At 35.7% G+C, this 12,353-nt stretch overlaps 1 long non-coding RNA gene and 1 pseudogene across 1 annotated transcript; both read left to right on the forward strand.

The window, feature by feature from the left end:
* The first annotated feature begins 1,757 nt into the window (after nt 1-1,757).
* LOC149264557 (5S ribosomal RNA) lies at nt 1,758-1,875 on the forward strand (annotated as a pseudogene).
* Nucleotides 1,876-10,527: 8,652 nt separating this feature from the next.
* LOC149264558 (uncharacterized) lies at nt 10,528-12,066 on the forward strand. The gene is made up of 2 exons (XR_016250091.1): nt 10,528-11,708; nt 11,838-12,066. It is a non-coding gene; the product is annotated as an uncharacterized LOC149264558 (long non-coding RNA).
* Nucleotides 12,067-12,353: the final 287 nt, after the last annotated feature.

Consider the following 12,353-nt stretch of genomic DNA (forward strand, 5'->3'; position numbering starts at 1 on the left):
ACTAAAATCAATGCTTCTAGTGAAAGCGATCAATTAGTATTAGAAATCAACAACTACATTGAAATCAAAACATCTATTTTAGTGAAAAACCAAAATATTCATGAATTTATAGATTTAATTTCTATGTCTATATTTGTCTCTATGTGTATCTTTATTCTTCCCTCTCTCTCCACCTTCCATTCTATGTCTATCTCCCTCCCTCTCTCCAACTCTCCATCCCTTTGTTTATCTTTCTCTTCTTCCCTCTCTTCCCCTGTCATCTATATCTATACCTCCCTACATCTCTCCTTATTTGTGTCTCTATCTCTACCCCATAAACACATCTCGCTCACTCTCACTCTCTCTCTCTCTCTCCATATCTATCTCTCTTCCTCTGTCCCTCTCTTTGTCTCTCTCTTATTTCCTCTCACCCCTTCCATATATATCTCTATCTCTCCTTTATTTCTCTATATCAACCCACAAACATACACTCTCTCTCTCCATTTCTATCTATCTCTCCCTCTTCCTCTCCTCTCTATCTCTTTCCCCCTTCTTTCTCTCTCTCTCTCTACCCCCTCCATGTATATCTCTATCTCCCATTGTCTCTCTATATCAATCCCCAAACATACACACTCTCTCTCCATATCTATCTATCTATCTATTTATCTCTCCCTCCCTCTCCCTCTCCCTCTCTTTATCTCTCTTCCCCTTCTCTCTCTCTCTCTCTATCTCCTTCTCTATCTCTCCCTCTTGCACTTCTCTCTCCATATATATCTCTCTTCCTCCCTCCTCTCTTTGCCTCTCTCTTCTTCCCTCTCTCTGCCCTCCATCTATATCTCTATCTACCCTTGTCTCTCCTTCTCACCCTCAAAACATACACACTTTCTCTCCATATCTATCTATCTCGCTCTCCCTCCCTCTTCCTCTTCCTCTCCCTCTCTCTCTTCCCCTTCACTCTCTCTATCTTTCCCTTGTCTCCCCCTCTCTTTCTCTCTTTCCTCTTCCTCTCCTCTCTCTCGCACCATCTCTCCATCTCTCCCTTGTCACTCCCTCTCCCTCTCCACCTCTCTCTCTCTAGGTCTTTCTTTCTCTTCCAACTCCATCTCTCTCAAGTCCTCTCTCTCCCTTTGTCTCCCACCTCCCTATCTCTCTCCCCCCATCGCACTCTCCCTCTCTTCCACCCTTCAACTTTGTTACTATCTCCCTCCCTCTCTCCTTCTCACTCTCCCCTCTCTCCCCCTTCCATATCTATGCCCCCTTACTCTCTCTTCCCATTTTTTCCCTACTTCTACCCTCTCCTTTTCTTTCTCTTCCCTCGTCTCCTCTCTCTCATTCCATTTTCATCTCTCCCTTATCACTCCCTCTCTCTCTACCTCTATCCTTCAATGTCTTTGTTCTTCCCTCACTCTCTTTCCCCTTGCAAATCCATCTCTCTCCCCCTCCCTCTCTCCTTCTCTACCCCCCCTCTTCCTTCCTCTCTCCCAACTCTATGTCTCTCTCACCCACTCTATTCCTCTTTCATATCACTCTCTCTCTTAAATATGATCTCATTGTATTGTATTTAAGAATGTATCTAAAAAAAAAATATCAACCATGTCAAATAAAATACAATAATAAAAAACTTAAAAGAATCATGCACTATCTTTCCTCTATCATTATTAGTCACATTTGCTTTCTCTCTTCACTTGTATGCTTGGTTAAGATGCATCTATCCTGGTTCTTTATAATATTATTTATATTTATAAATTTCACATATGTATATATACAAGTATTCTCATGGGTGCGATCATACCAATGTTAATGCACGGATCCCATTAGAACTCCGCAGTTAAGCGCGTTTGGGCTAGAGTAGTACTGAGATGGGTGACCTCCCGGGAAGTCCTAGTGTTGCACCCTCAAAAGCCCCAAGGGTTAGCTCAACTGGTCAAATAAGTGCCTCGCCATTTGAGAGGTCACAGGGTCAATTCTCCCTGAAGCCCTTGGGGTTAGGCCTAGCTATTGGCCGCACGGCTTGATACCCTTGATCAAACTCATATTTCCGGGTGTCCGTGAACCACCTCGATGAAAAAGTATTCTCACTTTTAATTTATTACCACCTCGATGAAAAAATATTCTCACTTTTAATTTATTAAAATCTCGATGAAAAAGTATTCTCACTTTTAATTTATTAAAATCTCGATGAAAAAGTATTCTCACTTTTAATTTATTAAAACCTCGATTTAATCTCTATGGGAATCTTTTTAGTAGTCGTGAGGATGGAGGGTTTAGATATAACTCAAAAGTAATTATAACCTTTTTGCTTTTAGTTTTAAATTAAAAATATTAGAAAATTAAATTAAAATAAAGTATTTGTAAAATATTTTGATTTTGAAATAAGTTATGGTTTTTGGGCATGTGGTATTGATAAGCTATGGTATTGGCCCATGGTATTGTAACAGAATCCATAACATAATAATTAAAATCCTAGATGGCTCGTGGTATTGATAAACCATGGTACTATGATTTTATTCCTTCCTCTCTCTCTCTTTCTATCTTTCTCATCTGGGTATTGGCCCATGGTATTATAAAAAAACTTATTTAAATGTTAATAATATCAATGGTAAATATTCATAATTAAAAATTTTGTTATATTGTAAATATTTAATTTGTATTGGCTTATTAATTAAACTTAAAATAGTTATGGTAAAATGGAAGTTAATTTATAAATACTATTTATATGTTATATATTTTAATGTGATATGTATATTATATATTTTTTTTATTTAAAAATTTGTTAATAAATTTATTAATAAAAAACAAAATTACAATATAAAAAAAATAATAAAATAAAATAAATTTAAATTTGAAATCTTACCTATAGCATCTCACAACAAAAAAATTACACATTTAATGCTCACCTATCCACCCATCTATCCTCTATTCAAAGATAAAGTGCCTCTGGAAACAATAAAATATTATATTTTGTAATCACATGAATTTTACAACGATTTCAATATTGACCTTTTTTTAATTAAATTGTTATAAATCACATAAATTTTATAACAATTTTAATATTAACAGTTTATTTTGAAATTTAAAATTTTAATATTCAAATTTTTAAGTTAAAAAATGTAAAATATTTATTATATTTTCCCTTTTAGCAAAATTTTTTTAACGAGATTTAAATCATAAAAATTTCTCAACCCAAATAATTTCATTTTCAAATTGCCACTAATAATACTTATAAGAATTAATAACTAAGATATATTTAGACTAAATCAAATTGACTTCTATGTGGTCTATGATATTTTAATATAGACTTTTACTGAAGTGGAGTAATTGTTTGGACAGTTAAAAGTGGTTGGAATTTGAGTAAAAAATTCAAAATTTTTTGTAAATCCCCTGTTTAAATTATGTTTTTGATGGTGGAAATGGATTCAGCACCATCAAAAACTTTTAAAGTACCTAAGATCTTTTTAACAACTGTAACTTGGATTTACAAAAATCTCTCCCAGATTTTATCAAAATATTCCATGACTTTCAGGGCAAAAAAGTAGTCTCTTTAAACTATGACTTTTAATACTTTTAATACTTTTAAAGTACTTTTAGCGTGATAAATTACCAAAATATAAAGACATTGTCTACCTACCCAAATCACAATTTTGCGGGACAGTGAATTTCTTGCTGAACTTTTTTCAAGAAATTTAATTGTTGTAGGGTTTAAATGATTTTTTTGATAATAAAATTAGATTGTACACTTTTAATTAAAATTTTGAAGTTTGATAGCTGCCAAAAATTTCTACCAATTTATTCAAAATCACACTCAAATTTCTATTATTTTTTCTACCAATTTATTCAAAATCACACTCAAATTTCTATTATTTTCACAGCGAAATTGTAACATTTTTGAACACACAGCATTATAGACCAGAAAAGTAGCATGTTTACATACTGAGCATCATAGACCAGTAGAGTACAGTTGGGCAAATTGAGGTCAATGTGATCCACTGTACTTTTGATGAGATGGATTCGTACACTGACACAGTACTTTTGATGAGATGGATTCGCATTACTTGTAGCGAATTGTAGATTCCCTCGCTCCAGGAATTGCAGACAAGATATCAATTTGCAGGGTCTAGATAGCAACTTGCCTGGATTGATCAGGTAAATGCTAAAACAAATCTTCATATGATGGCTTTGGAATAAAAGAAAAGGAGTGAAGTACATACGTATTGACATCTACATGGCATAAGATTCCATGTCAGGTTCATTTATTTTTTGGATTTGCGTTAAATATGCAGGCTCGGATTCATAGAACTTACTCTGTGGAGGGATGCATAGAAAAGAATAGAAGACATGGAGAATGATAAGGCTGAATGAGACGCATGGTTTGGCTCCATTAGCCCTTGAACATACCCCTGACTTCTGATTAATCACACTGGTAGCCGTGTACTGAACGCCTTGACATTTTATACTCAGAGAATAGTTCACGTGAGTTGCATGGCGTTTGATACAAGGAATTCAAATGGTAGTATTTTGATGGTTAAATATCATTTTTTTTCTTGTGGCTCTAAAAATCGATGGAGTTGTTTTTGGTGCGATTTTTTGAGGTTTTTTTTGGGATTTTCCTGTCTAATTTCTCTAAAATCTGGGCAGGAATTTATTGACAACACAAGTTTGATGGGTAACCCCTGCATAATAAAAGTAGCCTAGGGATTTTTCAGGTGTTGAATCCATATACACAGTCGAAAAACTAATTTAAATAACACAAATCAAAATTTCACCACAAATTTACTCCAAAAAATCACACCAAAAATAACTCATTTTTGAGATTTTAATTTTGATAAATTTTTTATATCATTGAAAAAAATAAACAATTAATGTTCACAGTCTAATAGATAGATTATTCCATTTACATTTTATTGTTTTGGGAATTTTGTAAATTAATAATTTCTGAAATTATAAATTTATATTTTTTTTTTATCATGGAGAAATTTAGACATGTAAAACTATTTTAAGGTTATAGTTTTTTTAAACATATATATAATTTATTTTCCCTTGTATAGGGTGCTTGGAAGCTTGGTTAGACCCTTTGCATGTAAGGCACATGAGTGAGAACGTGTTGTCATGAGCTTCCATTACTGCATGCAATTTCCAATATTGTTTTGGTACATGATCATCATGCGTAAGTTGTCGTTGATGTACATGATCACATTAAGAACGACGATGGAAGGTATCGCCATCAATTCACTATAAATGGAATGTGTGCGGCTCCATCTTCACCATTACCCAATCTTCACCATTACCCAATGGATTATTTAAGCCACTTTTTTTTTTTTGGGGTCATACTTTGGTCTGCTATATCTATTATGGATAGATGCAACAATTATCTTTGCTCTATATTTATTTTCTGTTTCTAGGTCTTACAAGTCATAATGGCTCATGCTCTTACCACCCTGGGAAGGCTTCAATGTGTTAGACCAAAGAAGAGTCTCATGCATAATGAAAATAGAGTTAGCAATGTGTGATGTAGTGAAAGCCTTTCATCTCCCCTTTCAAACTTTTAAACTGCAATCAAATAACACTTTTGGGCTCTGAGTGATGAGGTTAAGAGGGAGAGGGTTTGTTAATGAAAAATTTGACTTTATGGTCAAGCATTTTATTCCTAACTGATGAACCAATTGGGAAACCAAGTTCTATTATACCCTGGAGCTCTACTAACATACTTCAGACTTTTGTAGCTCATGCCCTCCTCATTTAGAATGCAAACCGGTTGGAGCTTCAACATTGTCTTGACAAACTAGAAAATAAAGTCATATGTTGGTTACTCTCTACACTTGGCTAGCAAAGAATCATGGTGGTGTCCTTATCTCTAAAGCTACTCAATGTTGCAAGGAAAACCCCATAGATGTCTTTGTAGTTATTGGTGCTTAAGGGACCTTGCTCTAGTTCCTTTCTTTGGTCACATGGTTTTTTCTCTTATGAATGTTTCATTGAGTGATTTAAAACTTGACTCAAGGCCATGCCACTTTCCAATGTGACAAGCTGATTATGAAAACTCTTTTAAGTCTCACTTAATAATACTTAGTTTCTCTCATGACAAACTCTAAGATTTTATCTTATTTAAACATTGTTTAGAATGAATGTCACTTTGTATATATGTATCATAGTATTCAAAACTAGAACTGGTGACTGGATTGGTCCACTTATCACACCGATTTTTTAATCAGGACTAGCAAAACTAGGCTGGTCAAATCTTGACGAACTAATCTTTCAAAAGATACATGAAATAATTAATTTTTAATGAAATTTTTTTTTGAGATTTAAAACCATGATTCTAAACCAATAGAGACAAGATATGCAAAGTTTGTTCATCTATATACCATGTAAAGGTGAATATATCAAAATAGCACCAAGTGCAACATATCAACAACAAAATACATAATCAATGAGACTCTAAATGGCCTCTAGAGTCCAAAAACAATGCTACAAGCTATGGGGCCACTAACCTACTACAATTTTACATATTAGTGATCAAGATGATCACTCCTCACCATTATCAAACTCATCACCACTACTAGACATGAGATCATCAACATGAGCTACATAAACATCATTTGGCTCAGGGTTTGAGGACTCCTCGAACTCCTCTGCAACCTCATTAGTAGCAATAGTAGCAACAAAACTAGAGATAATGGAAGCATGAGTTGGTTGTGTTGCATGACTAGTGTCTTCCATTGGTTGTTTGCCTTTACTTAATTCATCCATTGGTTTTGGTTCCATTTGCACTACCAGATCTGCATTGGTATCACTGCCCCTAACTCCATGGCATTAATATCAAAATCTATTGGTTGAGATTCCACCCATTTTGATGTTGGATCAATATTGTCCAACACAATGGGATCTAGAGCAAGTCTTTTGTTCATCAACTGGTTGCACCTTAGTCAAAGGTTGTATTTCATGAAGACAAGATCATTTAATCATTTTTGTTTCATATAGTTTCTCTTCTTCATGTGTATCTCTTTAAAAATAGACCAATTGCACTCAACACCACAAGTTTGGATGAGGACTCTAACTACAAACTTTTGCAATTGAGGACATTGGCTATCAAATGACTCCCACCAATGTGCTACAAAGACAAAGACATTAGTTAGTTCATTTAATTACTTCTTTGTACAACAATTTAGATTCTAAGTCTGGCTAAAAAAACAAGTATTTACAGTTCAAATTGTAAACAATTGAACTTTCAAAGAAAAACGAATTGGAATTGCTTACCTAATTGATCCACACTCTTGCTATTGTTGCCAAGTTTTTTCCAAAGGTACATGTGGCCTTACTAAAAAGACTAAGTTGTTTATGTATTTCCAATTAAGTTGTTTATGTATTTCCAATTGGTTAGAATGATTAGGGACCATGCGGTCCAATCAATCATACAACCCATCTTTGACCTCCCCAACGTGCTCTTCTCATAGTTGAGATTTACAATGATATTTTGGGTTTAGAAAATACATGGCTATATGTATAGGATGGAGTTGATTTTTCCATATATTATCAATGATATCCCAAATAGACCCATATTTAGCCACTTTATCCTTGTAGGTTGCTCGTATCTACTCCTTTGCCTTATCCATAGCCTCATAGATGTAGCCCATGCCAATTTTTTACTCATCCACCATTCGTACACCTTAATAAGGGGCTTGCCAATTTTCACAACCTCTGCAGACTTTTTCCAAAAAGAATTGTCGAAAACATTCTTTTTGGTGTCTTTGCCATCTTGTCTATCATCCCACCAAGTTGAATTCCATTCATTAGAATAAAACATTTTCTACAAGCTTTTTTGTTGAGAATTAAGAGATTGCAACATAAGGAAGTGGGTTGCAAATCTGGTAATTGCAATTCTAACAAGCTCCTTAGGCCCCGACATTTTTCCTCATTAGGCTCAATACCCAAAAGTGGTTGTAGATGTATTTTGTGATGCACTTGGCATCTTCTACCATGTTATTTACCGACTCCACTTTCCCTATGTCTTCAAGAATAAGACCGATGTAATCTCCAACACATGGAGTCCATAATGGGCCTTATATTTGGACTCTAGGATCTTTCCAACAAGAACATAGTTTGAGGTATTATCTATGATGACCTACAAAACATTCCTCCCACCCCCCCCCATTGCGTTAATGATCTGTCTTAATCATCTCATCCAGAAGTTCAAATAAAAGGTTTGCATCCTTCACCTTATCAGATGCGTCGATTGCTTTCAAAAACATGGTTCCTTGAGGGAAAGAAACAAGGAAATTAATGATAGTGTGTTTTTTCCATCTGTCCATCCAACTAACATGATGGAACAACCTATTTTGGTTCATGATTCTCTATACTTAGTCAAATATTCGTCAGTGCAAAAAAACTGTTTTTGCAAAGAGTTCCCCTCAAGTCATGCACATAAGGGGCTTTAAAGCCCTTTCCTGCGAATATAACAGAGTATCACATAGCTTGGTAATAAGGTGAGTGGGTAGCATTAAATGGAATATCTGCATCATATCACCATTTAGCATGTATTGAAAACCAACTACTTTGCATTGCTTTTTCCAATGGTTATACAAAGTGGGTAGCGGTAGGGGAAGTTGAGAAATAACTCTTGATGTTCATTCTCTTTTTTCCTTTAGATTATTGGCCCCAAGAGAAAGAGGAACATAATGGTGGTGGACATCAGTGGAAGAGATAGAAGAGAAGTCTTGAATCTCAAAATATTCATACCCACCAGCACTCATGGCTTGTAAAATTTCCTTCTTCGCTGCAATTTCTTCTTGGATAGCCTTATCGCTAGCCTTTTTCTCCTCAAACTTCTCAAATTTTGCAAGGTATTATGTTGTAGTATTTCCTATCATGTCCTTCGATGCTTTACATGGATTTACTTGGCCTCTTATGTGAGCCATGTGTTGTTTCAACCTCTAAATACCCCCCTCCTCTAATAGATTTTTAGAAATATTTGCAAATCATTTTTCTATCAATCATATTACAACGAGTCCATGTAGTGTCCTTGGCTTTTGGAGACATGGTGGCTAATGAAGTATTTGAAATCCTCAAAACAAATAAATTTGCAAATAAATTAAAAAAATACAAATAAGTAAAATGGAAAACCTAAGGTAAACTTGGAAAAAAAAATGGGGTAGATTTAGCCTACAAACAGGTTGAAATTTGAAAGAACACATTTTTTTTTTAACGGACAACAATGAAATACATATTTTTTCAAGTGATAATCCTTGGAAATGGAAACTAGTTGTCTTAGCCTCCTCTTGAAGAGCCCAACTCCACTAAACAACTCCAAAGTAGCTCCAAGATAACAAACACAACCAAACTCTCTATTGTTCTACTACTGGTAGATTTAGCCTACAAACAGGTTGAAATTTGAAAGAACACATTTTTTTTTTAACGGACAACAATGAAATACATATTTTTTCAAGTGATAATCCTTGGAAATGGAAACTAGTTGTCTTAGCCTCCTCTTGAAGAGCCCAACTCCACTAAACAACTCCAAAGTAGCTCCAAGATAACAAACACAACCAAACTCTCTATTGTTCTACTACTCCATCAAAAACTCAGTGCTCCGCCAAGAAAACAAAAACTCCAAATGAGATGTGTGAGGCAAATGAGGGTGGAGGCATGATTTTAAAAACTTGGAGGGGTTGTTTTTAAAGAGAAATAACCCCTAGTTTCCCTCAAAACCACTCACGCATGCCTGAAACTGATGCACGTGCGGTTGTAGTTGTGCTGGTAATAAACCACCATGTTTATGAATCCACCGATTTATGAAAGTAACAATTAGTTCCATCATAAACCAATTGGTTTATGACTAATTTTATGCAAACCCTATGCTTGCAAGTGAATGAACTAGGTTTATTGGTTGGTTTGGTCAAAGAGGCTAATGAACTGGGCGGTTTGATCGATTACCAGTTCCACCCGACCAGTTTTGAATACTATGATATGTATATCTCTTATTTCTTAATAATAAAATAACTAACTTCAAAATATATACAAAATTGCCCATGAGGCCTAGAGCAAACAATGACATGGTGTTATGTTAACCCACTTCGTGGTGAAAAGGTCACTAGAAACGCCACAGGCAAAATTCCAACATGCTAAGGGTTGGTGTGGCCGAGGCTCAAGATCCCCAAATGGTTTTGACTATTTCAATCTCTACCCATGAGATCTCAAAACTCACATCACCTAACAAACAAAAATTATACAAAACTCACATCACCTAACAAACAAAAATTATACAAAATTAAATATTACAATAACCTTACTTTTTATATATATATATATATATATATAATAACCTTACTTTATTTATTTATATATATATAAAATAAAACTCAATGGAATTGAATTTACCAATTGAATTTAAACCAAATTAACATGAGGCATAGCATAAAATAAAGAAGCAGAAGCAATATGATTATCCTGAGTTGGATACCTAGGATCTTTAAAATTAATCTCATGTGATGCCCATTTATCCCCAGCTTATTTGTATGCGTAGGGTCTTTGAAATTAATGCTCGGTACACTTGTTTAGTCGAATGGTCTGAGGCCCTGCCCCTTCGCCTCTCCGTTGCCAACTCATAGAAGGATCCTGTATTTATTAGACCATATGACACCAACCTAACTATTCCCTATCGCTTCTCACTTGTTCTGACTTGCTCATATGATGCGTGGTGGCTGTCCTGTCTTTGCAATCTTAGCTTTATTTTATTGTCTTTTCAGGGGCGGTTGATCACATGCAGGTATTGAGGTACACAAACTATTCCTCAAAGCAGAGGAACAGTCTCTATCGTCATCTTTCTTTGGTACAGGATCCCATGTCTTGAATCTCCCTGTTACTTCTCTCTTTGCTCCATGATTTCATGTGTTGAATCTCCCTGTTACACTTCTTGCAATGCTAGTCTGCCCTACCCTCAAGTGGGCATGTAGACATTCTATATAGACATTGAGATTCACCAGATAATTCAATACATCTGGGTTGATCAGAGATCCAGCCAGGTTTTTTACAATGTCATTATTGGCCATGGCAAGAGGATACTGTGGTGGAAATTAAACCCAGGGAATATGAATATAAGAATCCTGGTCACTTTGGTCATTCTGTGCTTAAGTAGAATAGAGTGGTACAGCAATGCAGACAGTTCCCTTCAGGGCAGGTATGTTGCAGTTGTGCCTACCCACTCCAACTTCCTGAAATCCCACTATTTCAGCAGGGCAGCCACAAGGAGTGGAAGGCATGAATATGTTTGGTGTGCCAAGAATGCCAGTATTTGCCATGACAAGGAGAAGAATCCCCTGGGAGGAACAACCTGCTGCTGGAGCAAGTTCTGCAAGGATGTTACCTATGATAAGAATCACTGTGGTGGCTGTGGCAATGCCTGTGGATATGGCCTGAGCTGCTGTGGAGGAAGGTGTGTGGATCTCAATAACAATAAACACCATTGTGGTAGCTGTGATAAAGAGTGCCCCAGACACCAGAGGTGCTCATTTGGAATGTGTGATTATGGTGGTGGATATAGTGGCTGTGGCTATGGCTGTGGATATGGTATGAGTTGCTGTGGAGGAAAGTGTGTGGATCTACATAACAATAGAGACCACTGTGGTAGCTGTGATAAACAGTGTCCCAGGCACCAGAAGTGTTGGTTTGGAATGTGTCATTATGGCAGTGGATATTGAATCTCAACTCCCACCATTACTAAGGCATGCATTACACAGGTACTACTTCTAATGCTGGCCCTCTCATATCCAATTTACTACTTCTGTTGTTTGCTTGTTATCTGATTACAGACCCTGCAGCAACAATAATAAGGAGGTCTTAAAAATAAGGATCAATTTCCATTGCAGGAATTAATGTTTCAAGACTCCATAATGCTGTATGTAACTTTGATAATAATGAGGATATGAATGCTGATAAATCATGGGCAGTATCTGAGAAGGTCAGCAAGGCCTTCTCCCTGTTTCTTTGTACTAATTGCTCTCTGCAAATTGACATGAAAACAGTCTGTTTCTCTGCAGTAATTGCCCTCTGCAAATTGACATGAAAAATAAAAAATTTCAATTATGCTTCATTTAATTTTTTGCAAATTTCTTCTGGAGATGCAAAAATCCAAGTTTTGGGGCATCTTGGTCCTGTTTTTAAGAATAATGGTGGGACATCTGTTGAGTTGGGAACATTAATTGCTACGTGCGAGAGATTTCTATATTGTGAGCAGCTTCTCGAATTTTAAAAATGATTTGCAGGGAAAGGGCGTTGAAAATAATGCAGTGAGGTCATCGAATAGGGGTTCAATCTGTAAACATTAATTTAATTAAAATCTCTGTACGTAGTTTACGCTGAATCTGAATTTCCACATTTGTTTT

The sequence above is a fragment of the Pinus tabuliformis genome, chromosome 6, assembly GCF_031772625.1.
Source record: "Pinus tabuliformis cultivar Carrire ecotype Pingquan chromosome 6, CPIR1, whole genome shotgun sequence".
NCBI lineage: Eukaryota > Viridiplantae > Streptophyta > Pinopsida > Pinales > Pinaceae > Pinus > Pinus tabuliformis.